Source organism: Dermacentor silvarum, chromosome 2, assembly GCF_013339745.2.
Source record: "Dermacentor silvarum isolate Dsil-2018 chromosome 2, BIME_Dsil_1.4, whole genome shotgun sequence".
Taxonomy (NCBI): Eukaryota; Metazoa; Arthropoda; class Arachnida; order Ixodida; family Ixodidae; genus Dermacentor; species Dermacentor silvarum.
This window is the reverse complement of record NC_051155.1, coordinates 191,231,729-191,256,143: the sequence shown is the minus strand read 5'-3', so window position 1 is coordinate 191,256,143 and position 24,415 is coordinate 191,231,729. Positions and strand designations below refer to the sequence as shown.

The window sequence follows — 24,415 nt, the reverse complement described above, 5'->3', positions numbered from 1 at the left end:
TAGCTTTCGAAGCTGGCAAATGGCGCAGTAAGTGACGTACCGCGCTAAACTAGTGGATAAGCCAGGCCAGTAGAAGCGACCTTTGATGCGGTCGTACGTTTTCTGGAAGCCAATGTGACCAGCAGTCATGTCGTCGTGATAGGCCTTAAGAACATGCGCGCGAAGAGAGCGAGGTAGAACAGGCACCCAGCGTTGATCGTCAGGGTGATAGATATGGCGGTACAGGACGCAGTTGTCGAGCTTGAATTGCGTCAGCTGTTGACGAAGGTGGGCGTTGGGCGGGCGCGAAGTTCCCTGAAGGAGGTCTATGATGCGTCGACAGTAGAAGTCAGCGAGTTGGTGAGATATGAGCGTTCCAGGGTCATCAGAAGGAGTCTGGTCAATAGTGGTTAAGGACAACACATGCGTGGAAGGACGGTCAGAAGGCATGTCGCGGAAGGTAGGAGCGGAACCATGGCATGGCGTCGTAGGAAGCGGGCAGTGAGAAAGCGCATCTGCGTCCTGATGCTTTTTACCACACTTGTAGGTAATAGTGAAGTCGTATTCTTGAAGATGGATAATCCAGCGACCAAGGCATCCAGACAAGTTCTTGAGCGTGGAAAGCAAACATAAGGCATGGTGGTCCGTAACGATGGTAAAAATGGCGGCGGTGAAGATAAGGTCGAAACTTCTGTACCGACCAAACGACAGCTAGGCACTCCTTCTCAGTGATGGTATAATTCTTCTCGGTGTGCGTCAGTGCGCGGTTTGCGTAGCCGACGACCCTCTCACGTAAAGGCTCATCTCGCTGTAGAATACCACCGATGCCATGACCACTAGCGTCCGTATGCAGGAGTGTGGGTGCGGTGTCATCGAAATGGCGAAGTACTGGTTCAGATGTGAGGCAGTTTTTCAGATGGGTAAACGCTGATACGCATTCGCGAGACCACTCAAAGGGAACACCAGTCCCGAGTAATTTGTGCGACGGGGCGGCTATTGAGGCGAAGTCACGTATTAAGCGGCGAAAATAAGAAGCGAGGCCAAGGAAACTGCGGAAATCTTTGGTCCGTTCGGGGTGAGGGAAGCGAAGAACCGCTGAAACCTTATCGGGATCAGGACGAATGCCGTCCTTGCTCACAATGCGACCCAAGACCTTAATTGTCTTGCTGGCAAAACGACACTTTTTCGTGTTCAACTGTAGGCCAGCGTTGGCAAGGCACGTGAGAACTTCGTCCAGTCATTGTAGGTGTTGAGAGAAGGTGGAGGAGAAAACAACAATATTGTCTAGATAGCACAAGCAAGTCTTCCACTTTAGGCCACGCAGAACGATGTCAATCATGCGCTCGAATGTTGCGGGTGCATTGCAGAGGCCGAATGGCATTACATTGAACTCGTAGAGCTCATCTGGTGTTCAAAACGCTGTTTTTTCTTTATCGTCCTCCAGCATAGGTATCTGCCAGTAGCCCGAACGCAGATCAAGACGCGAGAAGTACTCGGCATTCTGCAGTGAATCCAATGCACCGTCTATGCGCGGCATAGGGCACACATCCTTGCGCGTGATCTTGTTGAGTGTCCGGTAATCGACGCAAAACCGGACAGAGCCGTCCTTTTTCCGAACTAGAACGACGGGGGATGACCAAGGACTAGCGGAGGAGCGTATTATACTCCGTTGCAGCATGTCGTCGACGTTTTCTTCAATGACTTTCCGCTCGGCGAGAGAGACGCGATATGGTCGACGGCGAACAATGGACCCGCCATCTGTCTCTAACCGATGCGTGATGACGGAAGTCTGTCCCAATGAAGTGGCATGCGCGTCAAAAGAAGCTTCATACTTTTTCAGAAAAGTAAGCGACTGTTGTGACTCTGAAGAGGCCAGGTCGGAACTAATGGCAGCTTCAAGGGCAAAGAGAGATGCAGAACGTCCAACAGAAGGAGCTTCAGAGGAAGCCGCTTCTACAGAAACAAGAGAGATGCTCGGATTTAGTGACGCAAGCCAACGTAGTGCCCTTGGGGATCAGATATTTTTCGAATGTCGGGTTGTTAGCGCAGACGAATGCGGAGCCATTCTCAAACCGGACCAGCCCTGATGCAAGGACTGTCCCTCTTATGAGACAGTGCGCAGATGGTTGTACGAACACGTCACCATGGTCAATGACATCCGACGTGATTGCAACAATTCTCTGATGGCAAGGAAGTAGCTCGGTGTCGTCTGCAGCAAGCAAGCGAAGTGGTGCGTCATCTGTATGAAGCGAATAGGCGGGGTCGGTCATGTGTAGAACACGTTTCCGACAGCAGATGGAAGCGGACGCCGTAGAAAGAAAATCCCAGCCTAATATCAGCTGCTGGTTACACGAACTTAGCACTGCGAATTGTACATAATGCAGAATTCTATCAATGTAGACACAAACAGTGCACATGGTGGCAGGTCGAATGGCGCTCCCTTGAGCAGCGAGTAGCGTAGGTCCAACATAAGGAGTAGTAACTTTCCTGAGGCGCGAACACAAATCACTGTGAATAATTGACAAACTAGCACCAGTGTCTATTAAGGCTTCCACGCGTACTCCTTCTACGAAAACAGATAGCATATTATGAGGACGCGCTGGAGGAATTTCTGTCCTGTCGAGCAATGCAGCTTTTCCTCCAAAAGCTGCATAATTTAGTTTTCCGGGCGAGGATCGGCGAATGGAGAGGCTCGGCGAATGGAGACGCTGGTCGAAGTGGCAACGTAGAGCGACGGAGTGACGGCGAGCGGCGTCTGGCAGGACGGTAGCTATAGGAGCCGTCGCGGACGTTGCAGGTGGCTATGTAGAGCGGCCGGAACGCGGAGCATAAGGACGGCGTTGAAAAGAGGCCGCAGCAGAAAAGTCGTCCCGTTGCTGCCGCTCGTCTTGCTGCCGCTGGTGACAGAAACGTGCGATGTGGCCACGATATCCACAGTAGTAGCATATAGGTAGGGTTGGACGCCATGGCGTAAAGTAAGGTTGGTTAGGTGTGTTGGTGGCCATCGAAGCCAAGTGCGTCTGCGTTGGTTTCGGAGGCATCGATGGCACGAGGGCTGGGGTAACTTCGGCTACTTGCGCGCACGTTGGTGGGGGTCTAGGGACTAGACGGTCCGTATACGCAGTACCCGCCATTGACACCAACTCCTCCTTGACAACGTCACGCAAAGTGGCACTGGGGGCGTGGGCAGGAATGGGACCTGCAGAGAAGCCAAGAGACTGCAGCCCTTCGCGTATGATTGCGTGGACCATTGCGCGCAACGAGGGATGGGCGGTAGGGTTCTTGTCAGGGGTGTCCGACGGCTTCGAGTTCGTCGAGGCGCTGACACGTAGCTACAATATCAGCGACGGTAGCCGGGTCCTTGATGGCCAACGCATTGAAGGCGAGAGGCCCAATGCCTTTGAGTATGTGGCGTACTCTGTCTGATTCGGCCACGGAAGCATTGACGCGTCGACAGAGAGCGAGGACATCCTCTATATACGAGGTATATGACTCGCCGAGTTGTTTGTGAGTGTAGAGTGTCCTCTTCGCGATGGCGGAACGAACAGCCCGAGTACCAAAAACTTGTCGGAGCTGCTGTTTGAAACTACTCCAGTCAGTGAGGTCGATGTAGTGGTTGAAAAACCAAGTCTTCGCTACGCCGGTGAGATAGGAGGAGACGTGGCCTAGCTTCATCACCTCGTCGCAGTGGTTAGCAGAACTCACCCGGTTGTAGTTGTCAAGCCAATCCTGCACATTTTCACCACGAAAGCCAGCGAACAGATGGGGGTCGCGCTGGGGCCCACTGACGATACAAGATGGAGAGGCTGCGGCAGGCGGAGCCGAGATTGTAGACGTAGAAGTGCCAGATGGCTCATCCTGCGGGATGTTGGCGGACAGCTGGCACAAACGGCGACCTGAGCGAAGCTCCAGGAGGTAGAGCGGGCGAGCAGAGGACGGAGGACCGAGGAGCAACCTCCACCGCTTGTTACGTAGCGTTAGCACCACCTTTAATACACCCCGAAGACACGGCGGACCGATCACACTCGAGACAAAGATCAAGATGAGTTTCAAGATGAGTCCTCACAAGCGATGAAGACGACGAAGCCGATGAGATGATGAACATCTGCAGCCAACGAAGAAGTGACTAAGAAATGCCCACAATATTAATAATCGGTTTACGAAATATATCCGTGTCTTTTCTACAGATAATAGATTTCGACAGATGATTGCAGTCACGGTAAGTCTGTGAAAAAAAAAAATGAGTGGTTGTGTGTGCATAGTGGGAGGGAACAGTTACTCTAAGATTATAGCGCACCCAGAGAAGAATATACTGGGCCAGTGTTATCCATCGTGAACATAGCATCTGATTGTGAAAGTGCATTATGGAACAGGAATAGGCGTGTTATTTTTATGCCATAGCTGAGAAGAGGAGTTTTCAGGGTAGCTTTCACGGCGGAGACGCACGCAGTACGGTGATAACTGCCGAGCATGAAACTTGCTTAGGACACTATCTAAAGCCTTGGTGAGAGTTCTCAGACCAGAGTCCCACATTGATGAAGCGTATTCTGATTTAGGCCGGAGATAGGTTGTGTACAGCTTTTTTTTTACGCAATGGAGTCGTGAGAGGAAAGTTCCGTTTTAGATATCCGAGCATGCCGTTCGCTTTCAATGTTGTGTAGTCTGTATGCAACTTCCAACAAAAATTGTGGGTAATGTGTATGGCTAAGTATTTATAGCTGTGTAGATAATCGAAGTAGTTGTCTCCGACCTGATAGCTATGAGTGGTTGATTGAGAGCAGGATATTCTCATGAATTTACATTTGGATGTGTTAGGATACATTTGCCATTCAGTATGCCAGGCGATTATGTAATCGAGGTCAGTTTGAAGAGATGTAATGTCAGCAGCATCAGTTATTTTCCTGGAAATAACTGATGATGCTGCGAATATACAAACTGAACTGGTAAGACGGTGTGTCAAATCATTAATGTAAATAAAGAAATAGTAGGGGAGCTTAAAAGGATACTTGAGGTGCATCTAAAACCCTCGAGTGAGTCAAAGTCATTGGCAATCACGTGTTGGGTGCAGTTTGAGAGAAATTCGCTTATCGAGTTGAAGATTAAAGGGCCAATGGTCAGGCGAATGAGTTTTAGTAAGAGTAATTGGTGACTAAATTTATCAAATCCTTTGGCAAACCTAGGAATGTAGAATCTGTTTCAGAGCCGGCCTCCAGGAACCTATACAACTTACTGGTTATAACAAGTAATTTGGTTAGTATAGGATAGCATTGAATCCTAACATTGCAAAATGAAAGACTGAACGTGTTTTTGAGTACAGTGACGCATAAGGGATCGACGACTAACTTACCTGAGGTGTTAACTAGAGTCAAAGTCATCTGAGTGTCGCTCTTTAGCACGCTCCAGACGCGCTTAGGGTTTTGTAGTAAGGCTGGCACGGTTGAATTGTGAAAAGTAAATTTAGTCGATTGTATAGCACTGCCATACTCCTTTACCACGGGCGCAAAATGAATCCTATATTTTGCATTTAGCGCGTCTTTTGAGCGGAGCGAAAAAGACTGCATTTCTGATTAGAAAGGCGTCTTAAAATTTGCTATAGCGGGGGGGGGGGGGGGGGGGGGGGGGGCGTTTGAGGGCTAATGAATGGTTCTAAGCGGGCTATGTCTCTGCACTAAATGCTTGAATGTAGGTTCGTATGAAGCCCACATTTCGTTAGCCATTACCTGTCAGGCAGACTGTCCAGAAGATTTGATAGCTCATCATTGATAGCGTCATAATTGCGTTTATCGTAGTCCTTGATAGATTTGACTTGCCGTTTCGATTTTCTATATGGCAAAAGAAATTCAAGTTGCAGAACGTCATGGTCGCTTAGGCAAGACTGGTGAGTTCCTGGCGATGCCATAACTGGATGTGTCGATAAAATTCGGTCCAGTAAAGAGGACATGGTGGGTGTGGTTCTTATGGGACGATTGGCTAACTGGGTGAAATTGAATTCGGAGCAAACATCAAGAAAACTGTTAGCCTCGGCTGAAGCAGGGTAAGAAGATAGGGAGAAGTGCTACCATTGGGCGTTTGGATGGTTGAAGTCAACAAGAACGAAAGTTGGTGTACCAGGAAAGCGATATGAAATTTCGGATAAACAGTCATAAATTTTATCTTAAAAGTCACATTTGCTGTCGAGGGTATGATAACATGCGCCTCTAATTATTTTTGCAAACCCTGCCATCAGGCACCACTAGGCAACCTCTAGACTGGAGTTAATGTTAACAAGAAAAATTCAATGTTTTTATTGATAGCTACAAACGCACCATCCCCTACTCTATCAACGCGGTCGCGACGAGAGACATTGAAACTGTAGTTACATTGTAATAGTTCGCTATTTGTTATTCTGTCTGATAGCCAAGTTTCAGTCAACACGATGATGTCGGCTTCGGTGTCGCTAATTAAGGTGCACAAGGTGTCTCATTTCGAAAGAAGGCTGCAAATATATGTGATTAATACAGGTGTTGTACACTGGTAGTCGCCGCCCCTCGCTTGCTCCTAGGTGTCACCTGCATCGGTGACAAGAGCAAGTCATGTGGGTAGTGATATTAAGAAGGCGGGGAACTAATACATTGTAAGGGAAGGCGCACGCGACGCTTAACATTTTCTCTACTAAAAGCAATACTTGTAAGGAAAACTATCACCGCATACATAATTTTCAAATTGTGTATGCGGTGATAATTTTCTAATAATTTTTAGTCTCCTAATTTGTTGTTTCTGGATATCGACACTAACAAAGAATGACATTTGATGAGCAAACCTCATATAACATTTTTAACACACCACTCTGGGTTTTAATTTATTTCAGGTTCATCATTTCAAAGGTCCGTGAACTTGTTTGAGAGCATTGAAATGAGAATAATGTGTGGAGCGCGTAATTCGTCTTCGTTGTCTGTTGGCTCCATATTGTTGTTACCTGAGCAAGCATTTGATACCAACCACACGTCCCCCCCCCCCTCCCCCCTCCACATGACAACCGTAGCGGACCTCCCATTAACAACTGCGCTGTAACAACCAAGCCCCTGAATTCTTAATCATCTCGCTTATTGCATAGCGAATGCCCCGAATCTGGTAGCGATGATGTTTTGTGGTAGCATGCGAGTATACGCGGGCTCCTGAGATAATGCGTAATGTGACATCTGCGGTTTCACAAGCGTTGCACATTCGCCGCAATGATCGCGAGCAGCTCTGGCTAAGGCTTTCAGCCATGGTTGCACAAACATGTGCTAGGAACTTGGATGAAGGCATAGCCGTCGCCTTATCTCAATTGTCCGAGCATTGCACGCACAAGCACATGTTGTCGGTTTGGCTAACACTCCATGGCGCCAAGTTTATCTTCTCCTCTTTTTCATTTCAACTTTCGTTTATTAATAATATCACCAATATTGCAAATTTAACTCATCAATAATCTTTCGATCAATTCGATCAAGAAAAGAGTATACCTGCGCTATGAATTTCTCGCCATCATTTGGATTTTGGATTCATGTAATTGTTACATTTAGATACATTTGAAAACAAGAGAATGCAGAGCATCTTACGTCGCGTTTTAGCTGTCGCCACACTGCAAGATGATGACAGAAACCGGCTTTTGATAAACGTTTATGGCTCACCTGTGCCGAAGAAGCAGTTATCCAATTTGGAATGTCATAGCACTGCGTGCCTTGGAGACGAAGAAACATTGTAAAGCTCTAAAAAAGGGGTCAATGCTGTGCAAGGCCAGCTACTACGTAGGCACGCTGAATATCATAATCCTCAGCCACAATCACCTTTTGTTCCTTCATGAGCAGTTTTTTTCTTTTTTTGTAAAACAAAATATCGTGGTCACTTTGGCTTCACCCTCAGCGAAGCAATTACCCAGCCAACAATACTGCAACAGTTCTTGCCATAAATCGCAGCGAGCTGTCTCTAACGACTTTCCGAATTTCTGTAATTAGTCAGAGCGCTGCGCACGCATCCCACCGACGCTGCCTTATATTGGGAAGTTATTGTTGCGGTGCAAGAGTGCTTGGCAAGCACTGACTGCCGACGTGTTTCACAATGCAACAATAGTGCGGCCTTTGCACATCGTCCAACCTATACGCTGCATGCAGGGCACCAATTTCGCGATGCTTAACAAAGCAACTCACTGTGACGTTCAGACTGGTAGACTGCTTTAGTTGGGCATGCATCGGACAATGCACTAAGTCCAGTGTAGAGAGGGTTGGTCATAAATGACGCAAAGGTACCCCGGTGACCAGATTCTGACCAGGTTTTTCCATCTTAGAACTTTTGCAGAATGCGTGTGTTTGGCCTCAAATTTAAATACACGCAGCATCTGTGAAAACAACAAGCCTCCTCGGAGCCGACGCATGCAGAGCATCCTCCTTTAGGATAGGTTTGTTATGCTCCATGGTTGTGCGAACCATTCGCTCTCGAAGAGTGCATTTAAAGGCTGTGTGCACAAGCTCTTGCAATGTGTTTCTTTTTAACTTAATTCCCGAACAAACAATACCGTAGGCTTTACCGTATCTTGTGCATGCCTGCATGTTCGTCAAACGTATACATATATAGTGTTCCATGGCTTCTTTCTGAAGCAAGTTGCAGCCACCACCTTACCTATACGAGTATACAGTATAGTCTAGTGATAAATTACGTATTCTATCCCTCTTGTCATTCGCGTGTTGGGCAATAACAGCGCCGTTGCGGCGACTGAACCGATTGAGAAGAATGGAAAATAAAACGAATTGTTACAAAATACGGCTCGCCCGAGGGGCCTGCTGTCAAGCGAGAACGTGGCATTGGAGTACTCGTGTGAGCTTTAGAAATTTTTTGCAACCCAGCGCTTAATCGGTCTGTAGAGCGTAGTAGGGACTGCATGTGCACAGATTCTACCAAGCGCCATTGTCCAAAGACAGAATGAGTCGCAGCACGATGGGTTTTGACATCCAAAAGCTGTGCAAGGGTTATGAAACACGCCTTAGTCAGGGACTCCAGCTTCATTACGAACCACTGGGCTTCTTTAACGTACACCCTAAGCTTGGTAAATGAATTGACCTAAAATAAATGTGTAGCTCACAAACAGCCAGAAAAGCAGCATGACCAAATATGTTATGGCTGAAGTTGAGCGTTTTCGGCATAAAAAAGAAAAAACCTAGACCATGCGGTTACTTTTTCGGAAGTCAATTTTAACTGAAAAGGGTCAGTGGGAGCAAATTTACAAGAGAGCTACAACGGTGCTTGGCGCGCAGAACCTGCTATGTTGTGCGCTCCTTCGTCAGTGGGGAGACCTGAAAACAATATTTCATCGATTACAGCTTGCCGTTACGTGCAGGTCCCAATATTTTCACCCTGCCGCACGGGAACGAAAGCCTGACTGCTGTGTCTGTCACACTCGGGAGACAATAACCCACATACTTTGCGTGTGCCCTCAATATGCGGCTGAGCAAAAGACAGTCAAGTTTCTGTAGACCATCTTGACTCCCACCCCTTTCAGGAGAACATTTTAGGCGCATGGAAACACGTTGACAATGCCCACTGTGTCATAAAATATTCGCTGAACTTACCGTGTGAGACGGGCTTAGACGCTCATCTTTAGAACGTGTGTGGTCTGAATGAGAGCATGTGTAGTGTATATGCGCGAGAATGTTCTGTACAGTGCACAACCACGTATTGGTCAACGTCTAGCTCGTGTAAATTTTATATCGAGCCGTCCTGACCATGCACTTACAGGCCAACTGCAATACAGTTCGGGATCACGTAAAAAGCCTAGTTTAAGATAGTGTACACACAAAGGAGAAGCCGTGCAAAATTTGTCGTTTGAAATACGAGCAGTAGAGCCTCAAAAAGCTCGCAAAAACAGCGGTTTTTGATACCGAAGCTGAAACAAACGCCGCCATTACCGTTCACCGGAAGTGACGCGTCATCAGAGCGCGCTGCTCATCCTCATGGCCTTGCCTGATGACTAGATAAACGGTGGTGTTGATGAGAAGCGCTTCCCGTGGGCAGCGCTTGCGAAGGGACACACTGTAGCGCTGCACTGCCGACCCGGGCAGCATTGCATGTGTAGCGTGCGTTGGAAAATCTGGCCCGACTATTACTAACTGTGGTGTGAGCGCGCACAAACAAACATGAATAGATCACACTGAATGACTGCAGACAACGACTGTCAAAACGCTGGCAGCAAGCGCATATACGTCGCAGCGGGCGAAGGTACGTGCGGTCTATCGCTTCAACGGAAACTGAGCGGCGAATGCACGGCGCATAAAGGTCAGAGCCGTGTGGAGATAAGAGACGGTGCGAGCGAGCGACGAGCGCGGTTGTTGGCAGAGTAGAAATGCGCCCCCCCCCTCCCCCTCCCCCGCTCCCTCCGGCGCTCGCTTCCCGCTTCCTTGCTTGCGCGTGGAAGATTGAGTGCGTTCGCTCTCCGTGACAGCGTGCGTCACCGCACGCTTCCGCTCGGGCATACGGCGCGCGGCGAAAAAAATGGGCGGCTAAAGTCCACAAGTCTCTGTGCGTGAAAAGCGGTGATACGATCTCGACCGAGTGAGGTGGATCGTCACCGCGAGAATCAGGAGACGGCGACGAAGGCGGGCATCGGGATGATGAAAAATCGAAAAGACTGTATCCACTTCATTGGTACATGGTCAAGACTATTCGAGTCTCGATCGGTTCTGCCTAACACGGAGGCCAGGACGGCCTTAAATAACCCCTCGCGGCCTTGTGGTTGCCGATGTGGGGAACTTGTGGAAGTGTCAGTGCCTTTGTCAGGTTGTCAAGTCGACGACATCTTCTCCTTCGTGCCTTCTTCTTTGGGTGCTCGCCTTTGCGTCTGCTCAGGGCGTAGAGGGGTGACGCTCTCTCGGGGATGAAGGCGATTACCTCGACACGGGAAAGCGCGCGGGCATGTTTCCCCCACTTGAGAGATCCGAGTTTCCAGGAAGATGATAACAGCCTCTCAGGAATGAAGGCGATTACCCTGACGCGGGAAAGCACGCGGGAATGTTTCCCACAGTTGAGCGGTCGAATTCCAAGCCGATCATATATAACAGCGGCGACCCACTATGGAGGAAGAGGTCAAGAAAGTTGATAACCAAGTACAGGGTAATTGGGAGTGTGAATAGGCAACCAGGATCTAGTCATCAAAAAGAAAGTGAGAGAAACACAGATAGTGCATTGGTGGAAGGAACAGGAAATAAAACGAACATGGAGATTAACAAGAATGGGAAGAAAGAAATTAGGCGGCAAAATCTGTACGATAACACAAAGGGCAGGGCCTTGCTATTTGAGCCTCGAGCTGGCTATCTAACGACAAAAACATACCGGAGCAAATATTCACAAGATGAAGCATGTGTTTGTTGCAGCAAATATCCGGAGACTATACTCAGCACATTCTAATAGAAGGCAAATGTAGTTAAACCCATAGGTAACGTACACCTTCCAGAAGCGCTTGGATTTTAAAGCAGGCGGAAACATTAACTGGTCAGCAGATGAGATAAGCAAGAGACGTTTAATGTATTGGTAGAAAAAATCATGGAAGAGATCGATACGACCGGATCCGTAAGAGGCATAGGTGGCGGTACAATGTATATATAGATAGAGAAGTTTTGCGGAAGAGAGAGAAAGCACAAAGTTTCTCACAATATTGCTTAGAGGTTAAATCTGGCGCCACTGTCTATGGGAGTTTTCTTACGGGCGCTATGCCATCACGGGAATGACGGTATCACGACGGTATATGGGTGTGCGAGGCTTGTGTTGGCTGGTGTTGGCTGGTGTTGAGCGAGGCTTCGTCTAATACGTGGTAATGGCTGCACAGATAACGCGTTCTACAAAAATCTTTATAGAGCGTTTTCATTCACCCACATTACATCTTTCAATGAAGTTTACTCACCAGCTGTGCATAATCAATAAACAAAACATTTTTTGTGTAATAATAAAGTTAGAGCAGATCTTTACATGCTGTTTTAGTAGGAAACGAGCCATTGTAACAGACAGAATGGTGCCAGCCAGGCGCGTCTTCAAGTGTCCTGGCTCTCCGACAACGATGTCAATCCGAAGCCACCATATACCGGCATTCCCATGCATTCCATGCGCAGCAGTGCCAGATTTCCCTCTAGGTAATATAGTGAGAAACTCTATGGAAAAAAAAAAACTGTCAGCCCTTCCACTGGGGTGGAGATGGAAGACCAGCGAAGCTATACTATGGTGGGAATTATGTATTTCGAATTATGACTATTAAGATGTGATGGTGTAATTTGAACTATTAAAGAATGAGAAATATATATGATCCGGTGGTTTTTATTAATTTAGTGACCACAGAGACTATGGTACACCGCCATAGGGTGTACGGCAAAGGTTGGCATGTTCTTCATAAACACGTCACCAATGCCGCGCGCGTTCGGTGCGAATGCGGGCAAAACGCCGCCTCCGTTGACAACAGTTCTGCGCGTTGTTTGTGTGACCGCACACAACCGCTATCAAAACGCTGGCGTGAGCAAGCGCGCCAGCAGCAGCGAGCGAAGGTTCATGCGGTCTATCGCTTCAACGGAAACTCAGTGGCGAAAGCACATCACATAGAAAGGTAGGAGCCGTGTTGCTGATCGATTTCAAGATATGGTGCGCGTCTCACAAGCTTTGTATTCACGAACATCATCCGCAGTCTTCACTTCGCTCTTTAAACGTCTAAGGAAATAACAGAAACTCGGAGAACTATCGTGACAGTGAGCGCAGCGCACCGTGCCGTCAGCGTGTTAACAGACAATATATATGACCGCTCTTGAAAATTACTCATTGCAGCAAGAAACATCGCGCTCTTATACACTAACTCAACATAATTTACCCATCACTGTGAAAACGAATTATTTTAAATACAGCCGGCGCGCAACAACAACACACACTGTAGCAGACGACGCGCGCGCGGCGGGGTTGCGCGCGCCGATCCAGGCGGCCGTGACTCATCTAGCCACCGTAACCGTATGCCCTATGGGAGAAGGAAAGCCGCAATAATTCGAGTGGATGGTGGCTCTCACGTTGCTTGTATTTCGAATTTTCTATGACCGATAACTTGAATTTGTGTGGGTCCATTTTCCTAATTACTTTTGCTCTGTGTTCTATGTCATGCTGAGTATCGATCAAGAGCAAATAGATGGCGACCCGAAAACGTTGTTGCAGGGATCCTTTAAGGTCCGTAATGAGGTATCGTACGTATTGACGACAAATTTGAAGTCTTCTTTTTTTTCCCATGCACCCCATCGCAGGGGAACACGCTTCCACGTAGCATCAATCAATCAATCAAAGGGTAATTTTATTACACAATAATATAAAAGATGCGTACAAGGATATTTAGTCCCATAGCCTAAAGCGGCTAGTGATGGGTCCAATACAAGAAAAATGTATTGCAATAATTAACAGTCTTATACAAACAAAGTAGCGAAAGTATCATACATAAGCGGTTAATACTATATATATTCACAGAACTGCGCTGAAAACGAAAAAAAAGAAATAACAAAGAAAAAACAACAAATTAACATACACATAGTTTTTTAATATAAAAATCTCAAGAACGTGCTTGGTAAGTTAAGTAGTGGCATTTGCATGTAAAGTCAAAATTTCTTGCGAGTTTTATTTCAAGAGGAAAATTGTTCCATAGCTTAACACCAGAGAATTGAATTAACCTTTCGCCGTACACATTCGAACATAAAGGAAGATTAAGATTACCATTGCGTGCATGCCGTGTGTTTACCGACGGAAACGTGAAAATGGTACGCGGCAGAGGTGTGTTTGTGTTTAGTATTTTATTTACTAAGCAGGAAATCTTGTAGTTCCGTATGTCAGTAAACGGCAGTATACGCAGCCTCTGAAATAGAGGATTAGAGGGATGACGCACCGAGGAGAAAGTAATCGCACGAACAGCCCGTTTTTGTAATCGAAATAACGGAGTAAGGTATGCTATGTACGTTTGGCCCCACGACTCGCAACAATAGCTAAGGTGGCAGTGAAATAGGCTAAAATATATTGTTCGCAGCAATGTCAAATCAAAGTATTGACGTGCTCGTATGAGAGTGTAACAGCTGAATGACAACTTTTTGCAAACGGTACTGATTTGGTCTCTCCAGTTAACGTTACTATCAAATATAATGCCTAGATATTTAATAGTCGGAACAAATTCAATGGTCCGATTGTTTAATGATATGCTAATTGAAACGTTGTTCAGAGTTTTCATTCGTGAATGGAAAATAACGCATTTTGTTTTATCGGCATTTAGCAACAGTTGGTTTTCACGAAACCACATTGAAACAGCTTGTAGTTCATTAGATACTGTATACTGTAAGGTTTCAAGTGAACTACCTGTGAATAAAATTACAGTATCGTCCGCATACATTAATGCTTTAGACGATTGTAGAATCCGCGGGAAATCATTAACGTATAGAGCGAATAAAATGGGACCCAATACGGATCCTTGCGGTACACCACATGTGACATTCCTAGATTCGGATAGAAAACCGTCAATTAGTACTTTCTGCTTTCGCGATGTGAGATAACTGGATAAGAAGTCATGAGGGCTATCAGTAATACCATAGCACTTCAGTTTTTTCAGTAGTGTCGAGTGACAAATGGTATCAAATGCCTTTTTTATGTCGATGAAAATTCCAATAGCAATCTTTTGATGGTTGAGGGCAGAATTGAGTATTTGAGATAAGGTAAGGACAGCTGTTGATGTGGATTTCCCTGGGACGAAACCATGCTGTTCCGGGCAAACTATGTTATTCCTGCTAAGGAAGTCCTTAAGCTGTTGAGCGATTAATTTTTCAAAGACATTGTTTACTATACTCAATACGGATATCGGTCTGTAGCTGCCGAGAACATTATGGTTGCCCGTTTTGTATACTGGTACAACTTTGGCCATTTTTAATACATCTGGATAGTAATTCGCATTTAATGAATGGTTAAATAAATGACAAAGTGGAGCACTCAGAATATCTGGATTGTCTTTCAGTACCCTAGCTTGTATACCATCAATCCCTGTGGCTTTGTTCAGCTTTACATTTTTTATAGCAGACGTCACCAGCTCTTCTGTTATGACCTGAAAGCTAAATTTGTTTTCACATCTTTCAACGTAAGTCATGGGCCGTTCAGCAGTAAATTGTTTCGTAATGTTTTCGCCAACCGTGGCAAAATAATCATTAAAATCATTTGTAAGGCTAGCTGTGACGTTGTCAGGGAGAATCTTCTTTTTGCTATCGAGCCCTGTCACTTACTTGACCATTTGCCACGTTTGTTTTGTATCGCAGTGGGCAACGATACGTGCATAATATGCCCTTTTAGATTTACGCATTAGCCCAACTGACTGATTTCTGAAGTACTTGAATTGAGCCTTGTAATATACATTTGTTTTGTTTAACTTTAGCTTATTGTGATAATAATCTTTTTTCTTCAGTAGTGCAAGAATAGGCTGTGTTATCCAGGGACATATGGCGTGATCATACCTACGTCGTGTGCACGTGTACGATGACTGCTTTATTGCATTCGTGATACTGCAAATAATGTTGTCACATTCTACTTGTATGTCGTCGTTATACAGCGTTTCGAACATAGTGTGTTGCAAGATGGTGCGTACTTGTGAATAATTAACGCGTGTGTGAAATCTCGGGAGCAACTTTTCTGTTCTACGAGTATGATGCAAGTACGATTGTGGCATGAAAAGAAAAGTCGGGTGGTGATCAGCAATTGCAAAATCATAGACACCAGCTTCTACGTTAGTATCAAGACTGCACAGCATGTGATCAATAAGTGTGGCAGAAGTTTCCGAAAAACGTGTTTGTTTGGTTATAACATTTCTAAGATTAAATGATTGTAGGAGGAACAAGTAGTCGTGGCACTGATCCTTTAGCAGATCTATATTGAAGTCACCAGAGATTATTATCTGAGAATGCGAGGTAACACATTGATGCAGCACACTTTCCATGACAGATATGAAGTCATCTACGCTTGAGCTTGGGGGGCGATATACTACACCGGCTATGACACCACATTCAATCGTCGCAAATAGAGTTTCCGCAGATTGCTGAGTGCTCGAGATATCAGTTAGACGCTGAAAACTGAGCTCGTTCCTGATAAACATGGCTACTCCACCGCCACGTGTCGCATGCGCTCTCGGCTGTGACAACATCACATATCCAGGTATATTTACGCACTCATCTTCCTTTAGCCATGTTTCTGTTATTGCGATTATATCGTATTGAAATGAATGTTGTGACAAATAGATTAGTAGCTGGTCGAGATTTTTCTTTATGCTGCGGATATTGCAATGGAACATTGATATGTTTTTATGTTTGAGCCACGCCCTTTCAACTTCTGCGTTATTAATCATCTCGATCGGTTACTGTACTCTTTCGAGGTCCTCCGCGCATGTCACGTGCAGAACCCTCGAATTTTCTGTCTTGCGCATTAACACTTTGCCGTCTGACACCCAGGCGAATTTCCAATTTTTTTCGCGTTTTGCATTCAGTGATTTTGCTAAAAGTACCTTATTTGCTGGACAAAGGTGCTCATTCACGAACACTGGCGAACTATCCTTGAATCCCAAGGTGGACGTGTTCAACCTCTGCTTTTTTGCCGCTCTCAGAACCCGGTCCCTCACTTTGCGTGAGTGGAAATCGAAGGTTGCTAGTCCAACGCAGAGTTCCGATGATTCGTGGATAACATTATTATTGCGATAGCAATTATATGGACACTTCAACCGGATTTCTGCCGTCGCCGTCACTGTGAGGTTCCGTATAGATAAAATCTTCGCCGCGCGCCGTATGCCCGAGCGGAAGCGTGAGGGGACGCGCGCTATCACGGAGAGCGAACGCACTCAATCTCCCACGCGCAAGCAAGGAAGCGGGAAGCCAGCGCTGGAGGGAGCGGGGGCACTTCTACTCTGCCAACAACCGCGCTCGTCGCTCGCCCGCACCGTCTCCTATCTCTTCCACGCGCAAGCAAGGAAGCGGGAAGCCAGCGCCGGAGGGAGCGGGGGGGGGGGGCACTTCTACTCTGCCAACAACCGCGCTCGTCGCTCGACCGCACCGTCTCTTATCTCCACACGGCTCTGACCTTTGTGCACTGTGCATTCGCCGCTCAGTTTCTGCTGAAGCGATAGACCGTACGTACCTTCGCCCGCTGCAGCGTATGCGCTTGCTGCCAGCGTTTTGACAGTCGTTGTCTGCAGTCATTCAGTGCGATCTATTCCTGTTTGTTTGTGCGCGCTCACACCACGCTTGTTCATTCAGTTAGTAATAGTCGGGCCACATTTTCCAACGCACGCTACACATGTAATGCTGCCCGGATCGGCAGTGCAGCGCTACAGGTGTGTCCCTTCGCACGCGCTGCCCACGGGAAGCGCTTCTCATCAACACCACCGTTTCACACGCGCCTTCTCGTGGTCATCGAGTCTCTCTTCATGTCGGTCTACACACCTGATTACTTAATCAGCTCATGTTTACTACAATTCATATTGCTACCAAAGCCGCTCACCTTACTTCGTATGACATTGCTGTGTTGCTATCGCATTCATTGCTTCGCCCTTAGGGCGAAACTGTGACATTTTTGTTTAACGAGAATACTGTTATGCTTTTATTCCTTGTTGTAAACATGTTTTTTCTTTACGCGCATGGCATTTATGTTTTTGTATACGTACATCATCCCCCTGCAATAATGCCTTCACGGCAAAGCAGCTTTTGACATAAATAATAAATAAATAAATAAATAAATAATAAATAAATAAATAAATAAATAAATAAATAATAAATAAATAAATAAATAAATAAATAACGAATAAATAAATAAATAAACGAATAAATAAATAAATAAATAAATAAATAAATAAATAAGTTACTCATTGTACTGTAGCACCATCACTTTCCATATACCTCTCCCTTTCTATGTCTCTTCCATTTCGTCCTTACCCCGGTGAGGAGTAGCAGGCTATCGACGCGCTCTTCCAGCAAACCTCCCCACCTTTCTCTTCATTGCAAGTTCCTTTTCTCCACAGTGCGTGGGATATGCATAATTTTTTTTACCCGAGAATTTTGATGAGCTGCCGTTCATGACTTGACAGCGCCTACCATAAACGCTCGTAACCCATTTTTATTTATTAGGAGTTTTGGTGGAAAGAAACAAGGATAAAGGAAACCTGGGAGGATAGTAGCTACATAAAAACAGAGTTAACAAAACAGCCAGTGGTGCATCTTTTTTCGATGCTTCTCCACTGTGAACACAAAACACTGTGAGCTGCATGATCAGCTTTTAGTGCTAAGATCCTTGTGAGAATGCCGCAGTTGGCCAAAGAAAAAAAAAAGAATGGACACACCACAATCAAGAAATGCGGTGTTTAACGTCCTCAAACTGTCACAGTGGGTCAGGATGGACGCAGTAGTGCTGAGGCGCATGATTCATTTCAACTATCTGGTGTACTTTAACGTGTACCGAAATCAAAGTACAGAAGTATTCTTGATTCCGACCCTCCAGAAGGCGACGCGGTGTGTCTTGAGGCAACAGATGGCTAGGACACAAACTGCATCTGTTTATAGTGAGCGAACTAGCCCCAGAGAAAGGTCTATATTTAAATGTACACGACACACTGGTAGTGATGGTCTGTCACCAGACAACATACATACATACATACATACATACATACATACATACATACATACATACATACATACATACATACATACATACATACATACATACATACATACATACATACATACATACATACATACATACATACATACATACATACATACATACATACATACATACATACATACATACATACATACATACATACATACATACATACATACATACATACATACATACATACATACATACATACATACATACATACATACATACATACATACATACATACATACATACATACATACGGATGCGAACTCGCATATATATGTCAATAGTCCGGAAGGCAGTGGAATGAAGGGGGGGAGGGGCGATCCCAAAGCCTTGTCGAGTCTGGAAATCAGCAATACGAGACCACAATTGGGAGGGGGGGGGGGGGGGGAGCTTTGACCTGTTATGTGGCATTAACTTCCATCCGCAGTAAAGTACGAGTGTTGAGCGCACGAACCAGCTAGGGGGGGGGGGGGGGGGGGGCATATTCTTGGTTCCTCTCTCTCGTAGATACTACTGTAACTTTTGCGCGATGTTATGAGTCAGTGCGACGTCTCATTGGAGTGACGGCCATTCTGTACACTGCGTTATCGAATGAAAGCAAAATTACAGTGATACCCCGAAATTGATCAACCAATATTAGCGCCTCAATTACATCCACAACATACCGGCAACAAAGATCAAGCGCCATACGCCAGTTCAGAACGAAAAAAATAGGTACAGCAGGTTTATCTGTGTTCCCGTTTTTTCCGAGCTTCATATCAACATGACGTCCGGTTACCGGCAGAAAGTGGTGTCGTTATGACGAAATTGATGGTTACTACGACAATGTGTAGGATCCGACTACACGCTAGTGCAGTCGGATTTATTTATGTCGCGATGGTGATGATGGGTCACTATTAAAGATTTCTGCTGTAACTATAAAAACTGTCCTATTGTCTTGTTTATTTGGAAGTTTCTTTGGAGATTAGACTGATCTTTTGCCTGCTTCTCGTTTTCCCATATAAACGTCGTTATCGACCTTTCGTAGATGGTGTACTGGATGCTGGCAATGCCAAGCACGTCGTTGATTCTGAGCTTGACAGGTTCGTCACCCCTGAAAGACGGCAAATAAAGAGCAATGTTTCACAGATAAAGAGCAAGCATTAAATATCACGAAGTGAATAAAGACAGCAAAAATGTCATTGCCAGTTATAACAAGGAGCACGTGCTATACACCTCCATATGTCTTACCCATGGACCTAGACAGTCTTTAGCACGAGAGTAGTTGCTTTCAACGTTTATGATTCGCTGAGGGCGAGCTCCATCAACGACATTGCTTTAAGGCGCATAGGCCAATGCAGGAGTCTGCAATATGGGGCTGCCTCGCGGCGATTTCAGCTGCCTAATTACGACGCTTAGTGAAGTTTATCGTCATGTTCATTCGCCTCTAAAGAATGTTTTGTAGTGCTTTACAATGTATTTTGATAATTTAATGTTATTTTCGCGCGTAATTGATACAGAAAAATGCTCTCTTTTGTTCGGCGTTCTTGTTTTATTACGTACAGGCTCGCATCACGATCCTATCAAGAAAATCGCGCATATGCTATAATAGATCTGCCAATAAAAACACCTAGAATCTATGGGCTTAGTTCTAGTAATATAGACCAAAGAATACGTAGGCTCACTTGTTGAGGATGATCACAACGATTGTAGATGCTGGCGTCATGAAGGCTGCGTACTCGAGCTTTTCTGAACCTTCCTTCATGCGCGCGTCCACTTTGACACTGCCTCTTGGGATGAATTTACTGTGGGAGAATGAATAGCACATCTCATTTGCTTCAACTCTTGTGAAGAATGAAATGTACCCAAGCTATACACAGGATATTTGTACGCATAGAGCGGGAAAAATTGTGTAACAAACTTTCCAGAAAGACGCATGGCATACCTAAAGTGGCCTAGAACGTAGTACAGTGGCTGCTTGTAGAACTCCTGAGCTGTGGCGTTCACGATGATGGGCGAGTCAACGAAGTATTTAGCCCAATTGGGGCCTCCTTCTGTATCTAAGGCCAGGTTCCAGTCCGTCCAACCACTAGCCCAGTGGTTGAGGTTCTGCAAGTCATTGAATGATACACGTTTGCATCCTGTCAGAGATCTTTCAGCAAGCTCCTAATTTTGTAAGGCGACCAGTATAGTGTTTGTATATTTACATAGCAAGTATATATATTCTGGATATTAATTATATAGCGTGTATATAGGTGTCGATGCTCATTACTAAAGTTGGTGACTAGCAACTTAGATCGGCCATCACGAAGCTGTAGCACACTCCTGGCCGCACAAACACCTTGTGTCAGTAGATGCGCTAAGTTACTTTCTGCGACCACTCCACCTTCGCGCATTCCACCGCACATCACTTCGACTAGAACACTGGCTCGTGGAGGAAGCGTAACACTTTCGGCGGAAACACGTAGCGCGTCATCACGTCGATTGTCGTCGTTTGCGTCGATTGCTTGGTCGGCTGAGAAGGTGACTACACCGCCCCGTAAGTCAATAACAGCGCCGTATTCCTGCAGGAAGTCAACTCCGAGAATGACGTCGCGGGAGCATTCGCGTAGGACAGGGCAACTCGCCACGAATGTCGATCCTCGAATCCGAACTCTTGTCGTGCAGGTTCCCAGTGGAGTAACGACGTGACCGCCAGCCGTACGAATCTGCGAGCCATGCCAAGGTGTAATTACTTTCTTCAGAAACGTCGCCATCTTCCCGCTTAATATAGAATAGTCCGCTCCGGTGTCCACTAAAGCGCTAACCGCGTAACCGTCGATCACCACCGGTATGTCGAGCGAAAGCCGGTCATTCCGTTCAGTTGATGGCGTACCGGTACCCTTGTTTACTCGCGTCGATCGGAGGTCTTCAGCGCGTCGACTGCCAGCGGCCTCGTACCCAAAGGTCGCTGTAGTTAGTTTTCCCGGCGGGGACTTGGCGACCGTCCGCTCGAATACCGCTGGGGCGATGGTGAAAATCGCCTTGGCGACGGCGAGCGTGACTGCCGCCCGGTAGGCGGCGGCATGCGTTGCTGAGCCAGATAATCCTCAATGTCCCGAGGTCGTTGGCCCAGTCGGGGTGGCGGCGAATAGGCAGAAAAGCCCCGCAACCCGAGGCGTCGGTATGGGCACTGGCGGTACAAATGATCTGCCTCACCACAGTGGAAACACAGAGGACGGCGATCCGGAGTGCGCCAAACCTCTGACTTCCGAGGGGGCATGCGTCGATCATCGGCGTAATGCACTGGTCGCTCTTGCGGAAGCACAACCGGAGAAGCGGCATGGGGAAACGGTGGAGGCGTGCGTCGTTCCTCGATGTATGGCACCGGTTGGGCTGGTGGGAGTGCACTCGGATGAGCGGCTTGAACAAACAGCGGCGGGGACGAAGCAGGCTGTCGCAAGACTTCTGCGTAGGTCGCACGATGGTGTACAGAAGGTGCAGGCGCGGTGTTGGAAAAAGGAACGGTGGACCGGAGCGCTTGGTGCACTTCATCTCTTATTACACTCGCAATGGAGCTCACCGTGGCTTGTGGGGTGCCGTAAACCTTCAGTATCTCTTCGCGCACAACGGTGCGGATGAGGTCTCGAAGGTTGTCATTGTGGCTTCCGATGGCCGTGGACATGTCCGTAGTCGCGTTCACTTGCCGCTCGTAAAAGTTAGAGCGCTGCTGAAGCGTCTTCTCCATACTGACCGCCTCGGATAGAAATTCGGCGACAGTCTGCGGAGGATTGCGCACCAGACCAGCGAAGAGCTGCTCCTTCACCCCTCGCATCAGGTGACGCAACTTCTTGTCCTCGGTCATTCCAGGGTCTGCTCGTCTGAAGAGGCGCGTCATATCTTCAACGAACGCGGTAACGCTTTCGTTGGGAAGCTGGACGCGGACCTGAATTGCTCGTTCGGCTCGTTCGCGGCGATCAGGACTGGCGTAAGTGTCAGTAGATGACGGCGGAACTCGCGCCACGACGTCAGTTGCTCCTCACGGTTTTGAAGCCATGTACGCGCGCCGTCCTCGAGGCAAAAGTAGACATTCCTACGTTTAGTCGCGTCGTCCCATTCGTTGTATTCGGCGACGCGCTCGAAGTCGGTCATCCAGTCTTCGACGTCTTCGAAGATGTCGCCATGGAACGACTTCGGCGCCAGCGGGTTCTGAAGTGTATACCGGTTCGTCATTGCACGTTCCATACCGGTTGAGGTAGTCTGAAGCACTACGGTGTCTTCAGGGGGCAGTCCCCGGATCCTGCGGCTGGTCCGATGGACGGGAGTATCGACTAACACAGGGCTGGTGCTTCTGCTCCCAGGAGGAGTCTGTGGCATGAGTGATAAATACCCAGCACCTCCACCACTTTGCCACGGGTCTTCAAAAGGGGCTGACGACGTTTATTGGGAGCGGCTGGGGCTCTGGCGAAAACGGCAGCGAGAGGCAGCTATCGAGCGGGGCGGTTAGCACGCGCACTTCTTTCTTCTTGCGCCTCTGCGCTTGCCCTATGCCCACTACTACAGGTGACAATATCATACTATAGTCTCTGTCTTATTGTACAATTGTCAGGAGCACTACAATACGTAGGGCACCGGGCAGCAGCTGCTGAGCTTGTTGTACTGTTTCGTGATCATTCCTCATGCTCTTCTACTCTCTTATGTCGCTCCTTTCACTTTATACCAGTGCGGAGTAGCAAGCCAGACATGCTTGTTAGACCAACCTCACCGCTTTCCTTTCATCAAACTTTCTTCTCCCGTTCTCTCTTTCTCTCCCTCTAAATCTTTAAAAACGGTCTCTCAGAAATTATTTTCCTGCTAGGATTGTTTAAATAGCCGTGGTAATAAACTAGTGATAATGTCAAAAAAAACTTTACTTCGAGTTCCCTCTGCCGTCTTCCTCTATGCGATACACTTACTGCCGTGCGAACGTAACTGCTGCCGGCCTCAGGCGAAATGGTACAGTGTGCCCAACCTATTTTTCATGTCAGTGTGCTTCATAATTTAGCAAGTTGCGTAGCCCTTGCATGGAGCAAGTGACGTTCCTCAAGAGCTTCCCCTGCCGCCATACGCTTCGCTGGGAACGATTCGTCGACTCTGGCTTCTCCGCAACGAGTGAACATCTGGAAAGAAACTCCGTTCACCCATACTCCTTTCCTATGTTGAGGCGATCATTACAGTCAGCTTAATTAATTCCACTGTGCGGCAAAAAACTCCCACAGAAATCTGCAATTTACTTTGCTCTATATACGCGGAAGTCTGTACTGAGCGTTGTGTCAATCAGGGAGCCTGACATAATTTTTTTGAATCACCATACCGTTTGCTTATTGGCTTGTGTTTGGGTGTGGTACTTCCTTGTTTTTTTTTCTGTTTTTTTTTTCCCTGAACGAGTGGAAATGCGCTATCATCGGCAGCTATGCAAAAGGTTAATTTTTTCCAGGCTTAAATTAGCCAATTGCAATATCTGCCCTGGAGCAACTAACTAATATTTTAACTATCCAAACATTCTTCATTATACAATTGGACATAGTGATTTATCGCGCAAATAGTGTCCGCCAATTCATGTGATTCACCTGAAGAAGCAGAAGCGCGCTATCTGCTACAGAATATATTTCTAATCAGCGAATTCTATCTGATCTCTTGAGTTGGATATTTTCATCTTCTGCGTTCTTTATAGGTCTTGGTTGGGAGAGCTTACCTAATGGGACCATTGGTGAACGACCTCCAACGCAATTGATGATTACGAGAT

General features: G+C 46.7%; 1 protein-coding gene and 1 long non-coding RNA gene across 2 annotated transcripts in view; both read right to left on the bottom strand.

Annotated features, from left to right (window-relative positions):
• Window positions 1–7,936, bottom strand: part of LOC119442346 (lysosomal acid glucosylceramidase-like) — a 46,564-nt gene extending 38,628 nt beyond the window's left edge. The window contains 1 exon segment of the mRNA XM_037707187.2: window positions 7,629–7,936. The gene's annotated coding sequence lies outside the window, so the exon portion shown is untranslated.
• Window positions 7,937–19,588: 11,652 nt separating this feature from the next.
• Window positions 19,589–20,895, bottom strand: LOC119440623 (uncharacterized). The gene is made up of 3 exons (XR_007465699.1): window positions 20,597–20,895; window positions 20,337–20,456; window positions 19,589–19,765 (listed from the first exon to the last, which is right to left on the bottom strand). It is a non-coding gene; the product is annotated as an uncharacterized LOC119440623 (long non-coding RNA).
• Window positions 20,896–24,415: the final 3,520 nt, after the last annotated feature.